This window comes from Odocoileus virginianus, chromosome 23 (genome assembly GCF_023699985.2).
Source record: "Odocoileus virginianus isolate 20LAN1187 ecotype Illinois chromosome 23, Ovbor_1.2, whole genome shotgun sequence".
Lineage (NCBI taxonomy): Eukaryota > Metazoa > Chordata > Mammalia > Artiodactyla > Cervidae > Odocoileus > Odocoileus virginianus.
The window spans coordinates 39,013,017-39,019,373 of NC_069696.1; positions in this window are offsets into that span (position 1 = coordinate 39,013,017).

The following is a 6,357-nucleotide window of genomic DNA, read 5'->3' on the forward strand; positions in this document are numbered from 1 at the left end:
GCATGAGTTTAAGGAAGTGTTCAGCGTGTGCCTTGAGAAATTAGAATGCAGGTTGCTTAGACACAGGGCTGACTCACACCAGAAGGGGCCCAGGGAGATAAGGAGTTGTTGGGGCTTGGGGGTGACATGGACCTCTAGGGCAGAGTCCATCACTTTAGAATTTCTCTCTCTCTTTTTTTAACATGTATTTATTTTTAACTGGAGGATAATTGCTTTATAATATTGTGTTGGTTTCTGCCATCAACATGAATCAGCCATAGGTATACATATGTCCCCTTCTTCTTGAACCTCCCTCCCTCCATCCCACCCACCTAGGATGTCACGGAGCGCCAAGTTGTGCTCTCTGTCATACACCAAATCCCCACTGGTGATCCATTTTACATGTGGTGATATATATGTTTCAACGCTACTCTTTCAAGTTGTCCATCCCTCTGCTTCCCTTGCTATGTTCACAAGTCTGTTCTCTGTGTCTGCATCTCTACTACTGCCCTGCAAACATATAGATAGATAGATAGATAGATAGATAGATAGATAGATAGATAGATGTATATATATATTTTTTATTTTTGGCTGCACTGTGCAGTATGTGGGATCTTAGTTCCCTGACCAGAGATCGAACCCACGCCCCCTGCATTGGAAGCGCAGAGTCTTAACCACTAGACTACTATGGAAGTCCTCTCTTATTGTTTTATCATCCAAGATATGTCACCAAACAATTTATCATAGTTTTACCTTTTAAAATGTGTAGCTACTCCATCTACTTCTCTTTTTTCTCCTTTGCTTACACACTTTTTATGCTGAAATTGAATCAGTCACTTGAAGTATAAACATATATTTATTATTTCAAAAGTAAAAGGCTGCACTAATTAATAGTGGTGAAAGCTGTTAATTTTCTGAAGAAAAATAATAATTAAGGGTTTTAAATCATTGACTAGGAGACTAGATTGATGGTTAATACAAATATTAAGAGAGTGTATTTGCTTGATAATTTCAGGAAGACTATTATAGATGGTTTGAGCTTCTAAAATTGAAATCACAATAAAAGGCAGGAATAGAGATTTAATTATGTCTCATCACTGTAGAAATTTTAGAGTAGCAATATTCCTCACATGGAACAGAGTCCTTTCAAGAATTCTAGTCCCTTTTTTAGTGGTTTAATTCCACTTAGGTGATATACCCTTCAAGAAGAGCTCCAATGTGAGAATTGCCACACCTTTTTTTGTACTTTATTTTTTATTGAAGTGTATATAGTTGATTTACAATGTTGTACCAGTCTCCACTGTACAGCAAAGTGCCTCATACACATATATACATTCTTTTTTATATTCTTTTCCATTATTACAGGATATTGACTATAGTTCCCAACTGTTCATATCTTGTGTGAATAAATTAGAAGCAAAATGTCAGCTTAGCCATGTCAAAATTTCACAAAGACAAATAAGTTCAAAACTGAGTTTCAGATTCATGATAAATTATCTTTGAGGCAGACACCCTGAAGATGATGAAGCAAAGAAGAAAGGAAGCCAGTCCTACAGATAGACAAGGCACCCAATCACATTGTTTCATCTTATTCAAATCTCAAAATAGCAGACGTCGCACAAGAATGACTTAGGAAGGCCATTCCTCATAGTGTTGAGTCCTCAGAGGCTAAAGCCTAAACAAAATGCTTTAGAAATGACTGATCTAGACTGTCAACCATTTTCTATAGTCAAAGATAAAGGTTTTTGGATCTTTCTGAACCATTAATCCTGGGTACAGAATTCTTTCTAGAAATGTATTGCCAGAAACTTTTACTGACAGATCTTCAGCTGTGCATCGAAAGATTAAGAATTTTTCCAACAGTTGGATATTATCCAAACAAGTGTTCATTATGCATTACGAGAGTGTAGGAGAGGAAACCCAGGAGTGATCTGGTGCTGAGTGTCCTGGGAAACTGTTATTACCCAGAAAAATGTCAGCATTTAAAGTGTGGAGACTCACATTTATAATAATTAAATTGTAGACCCTAAAGATGCTTGTGATTCATCATCAGAGCCTAACATGACTCTGACCACCTTGGACCTCCCCCATGGAGCAGCCCCCCAGCCCCCCTGACAGGGGATCTTCCTCACCCAGGGATTGAACCCAGGTCTCCTGCATTGCAGGTAGATTCTTTACCAGACTATGAGGGAAGCCTTCTCTAGACACATGAAAGATTCTGGGGAAAAGAAGTCCGGGATTTAATGCAGATGCAGAGCCTCAACTGAGTCAAGAGAAGAGCCAGGCCTGTCTGTCAGGCCAGTCCAGTCCTGTCTGTCACTCCTCAGTCACGCTGGATCCTGCCTTGGCTTCACTCTTTGAAGATTTGAGTTATACTTTGTCCATCACGCTCAGCCTGGCAAAGGCATCTCAGCCAAGTTTCTTTAGTCTAAGCCCTCACTTCCAGAAATTGTTCTCAATTAAGATTAATTATAAGCAAGCAATCGAGATTCTTCTTTGATCCCCTTTATTACTGATTTTTATTTTTATTGTGGCAGAAAATGTAACCATAATATAGAAAATTCTCCTCTCTGGAATTTCTTTAATCTTTTCCTTGTGGCTAAGTAGATCGGTCTATCTGTCTGTTCCTTAGGAATAAAATTTTAAAAAGCAAGAAAAGATCATCTTTCTTTGCATATTATATGCATATGTATATTATACAGCTATGAATAAACTTATTCACCTATATAATCTCACTTGTTAATTATTGTCATATGTAAGTTATTTCCAGAGGCAGGAGAGGGTAGTAGTTCTGATTCTGTAGTTACACTGCTTGAGTTCAAACCCCAGTTCAGCCACTTTCTACCTTTAGGCAAATTCCCAACCCTATCTGTGCCTCTGCTTCCTCATCTGTAAAATGGGATGATAATCATGCCCATGTCACAAGGTCGGCAGGAGGATTAAGAGAGTAAAGTGCCTGGTATAAAATCCAATGCTCTTTGTCAGCTTTTAAATTGTTTCCCTCACTCATTCACCCGTTTTTGTTGAGAGTCCACTGTGTGCCCTGTACCAGGCCACTTTCTTGAACCCTTGTAAATATTTTATCTATAAGATCTGCCAAATATGAAAGAATTACATTTGCTAACAAAGTTTTGTCAGATTCTCCTAAATTTATAAGAATTTGCTTTATGGATTGCCCTATGCCATTCAGGTTTTTTGTTTTTTTTTTAGCTCTTTAACTTTTTATTTTGTTTTAGGGTATGGCTGATTAACAAATAATGTCATGATAATTTCAGGTGAACAGTGAAGGGACTCAGCCATACATACCCATGTGTCCATTTTCCCCCAAACTCCCCTTCCATCCAGGTCGTCATATAACCTTGGGCAGAGTTCCATGTGCTACACAGTAGGTCCCTGTTGGTTAACCATTTTAAATATAGCAGTGTGTACATGTCCATCCCAAACTCCATCCCTTCCCCCAGCAATCATAAGTTCATTCTCTAAGTCTGTGGATCTCTCTCTTTTTTTTTTTTTTAGCAGTTAAACTTTTATTTTACCTTTCTAAAATTTTTATTTACCTTTTTCATTTTCTTTTCTACAAAAGGAAGATAATGATTGTTGATCTGCAATTGTCAGGTTGTGCACTCCCCAAAAGGGGGCAAAGTCAGAAGCTGGGGCGGGAGCTCAGAGGAATGCCTCCAACAGCGGGACTAAGGAAACCCCCAAGGCTGCCTCTTCTGGCCTAGCTCATGTCGATGGTGTTGAAGACCCACTCTGTGAACTTCTTCAGCTTGTCGGAGGCATTCTGGGACTCCTCCTGCAGCCTCAGGTTGTCCTCCCGCAAGTGCTGAACCTCCGCCTGAAGGTGAGCTTTGTCTTCTTTTTCCTTCTTCAGGTCTTCTCGAAGCATCTTCAGCATACCTTCCAGTTGGTCCACTTTTGTTTTGTAAATTTATTTGTATAATTTTCTTTTAGATTCCTCAAATATGGGATGTCATATAGTATTTCTCTTCTCTGTCTTACTTCACTCAGTATGACAGTCTTTAGGTCCATTCATGTTGCTACAAATGGCATTATGTCATTCTTTTTGATGGATGAGTAATATTCCATAGTATAGATGTACCACATTCTTCTTTATCCATTCCCCTGTGGATGGACATTTAGGTTGCTTCCATGTCTTGCTGTGCTATTCAGTTTTAAAAAGTTGATGATCACTGTATCTTCAAAGTTGTTGTTTATTTTTGCTGTAAGTATCTTTCTTTGTTCTATTTAATATACTTGGACCTAAATATTGTTCAATCTGATATTAACACTGCCATCTGCATTTTGTTGTTGTTATTAGCATTTACCTTTTCCATCCTACTGTTTTTAAATTTCAAACCCTTTGTGTGGTGTGTGTGTTTTGAAAACAGACTACAGCTGCATTAAAACATATGTAATCCAATCTGAGAATCCTGGCCTTATGGTTCTGTTTGCTTTCACAGTAATAAGTAGATATTTGATATTTTTCTTTTCTTTTTCACTTCCCTTGCTTTTGACACAATCATAATATTTTAAAAATATCAGTTTTATTTTACACAAGTAGCACATAAACATTAAAAGATCAGTTTGAAAGGGTGTAGAATAAAAATATTCTGATTCCTTGCCCTCACTAGAGGAAACCCCAGTCTTGGGTGGCTGTGTGCTCTCATTGTCTCCCCTTGCATTTATAAGCTTAAGCTTAGATTGACTACTTCCCTCCAGGCTCCCCACCTAAAAAATGTGATTCTACTCAACAGATTGTTCTAGACCTTGCTTTTTCTAATTAATGTAGCTTGGAAATCTTTTCACAATAACCTTCCCTTTTGATGGCTATATAGTATTCCACAGGGTGGAGTACACACCCCACACCTCTCCCTACCCCAGACTTAGGGAACAGACTGTTGCTTCCATGTAGTTTCTGTTTCTGAAAGACAAATAATGTTGCAATAAACATTTATATACCTATCTTTTGGTCATGTTTCTCAAATATTTTTAGAAACAAAATTGCAAGATTAAAAGATACGTGTTTTTCATTTTGCTCCATGTTGTCTAAAAAACTACTTCCCACCAAAATAGTATAAGAGTACTTGCTCGAGAGAATGAAAATACAAGCCACAGACTGGGAGAAATTATTTGAAAAAGACATATTTGATAGTGGACCATTATCCAAATGGTCCACATAACTCATAACAATAATAAGAAAGTGAATAATAATAGTGGCTGACTTTATTTTTCTGGGCTCCAAAATCACTGCAGATGGTGATTGCAGCCTTGAAATTAAAAGACCCTTATTCCTTGGAAGGAAAGTTATGACCAACCTAGACAGCATATTAAAAAGCAGAGACATTACTTTGCCAACAAAGGTCCATCTAGTCAAGGCTATGGTTTTTCCAGTGGTCATGTATGGATGTGAGAGTTGGACTATAAAGAAGGCTGAGCGCAAAAGAATTGATGCTTTGGAACTGTGGTATTGGAGAAGACTCTTGAGAGTCCCTTGGACTGCAAGGAGATCCAACCAGTTCATCCTAAAGGAAATCAGTCCTGAATATTCATTGGAAGGACTGATGCTGAAGCTGAAACTCCAATACTTTGGCCATGTGATGCATAGAACTGACTCATTTGAAAAGACCCTGATGCTGGGAAAGATTGAAGGCAGAGGAGAAGTGGACAACAAACCAGTAGAATGTTCAGCACCAAGGTGTGTGTTAGTTGCTCAATCATGTCCAACTCTTTTCGACCCCATGGACTGTAGATGAACTTCGGATGATAACAATGCATGGGTGTAGGTTCATCAATTATAACAAATGTTCTCTGGTGAACCAGAGATGTGGCTAGTGGAGGCTGTTGTGCATATGTGGGATAGGGGATATATCAGAAATCTCTGTACTTTCTGCTTAATTTTGCTGTAAACCTAAAATTTCTTGAAAAAAATTGTTGTTGTTGTGGTTTAGTTGCTGAGTTGTGTCTGACCATTTGCCACCTCATGGACTGTAGCTTGCCAGATTCCTCTGTCCGTGGGTATTCCCAGGCAAAAATACTGGAGTAGGTTGCCATTTCCTTTTCCAGGGGATCTTCCCGACCCAGGGATCGAAACCATGTCTCCTGCATTGGCTGGCGGATTCCTTATCACTGGGCCACCAGGGATACCCTCTCTAAAAAGTAAAGTCTATTAAGAAAATATCATGGGCCAACATCATGAGGGCCCAGGGGCCTGGTCATTTCTGTCCACTGTGGGGCTCTTTCAGCAGGCCCTTTTTGCTCGGGAGCTCCCTGTAGGCTGGTGGATGTCTATCCAGGTCTGGAAACCCTAACGGCTCCTGTTCAGCTCTGCCTCACTCTCCCCGCTGTGCTGTCACTCCAGTAGGTCCTTTGCGTGTC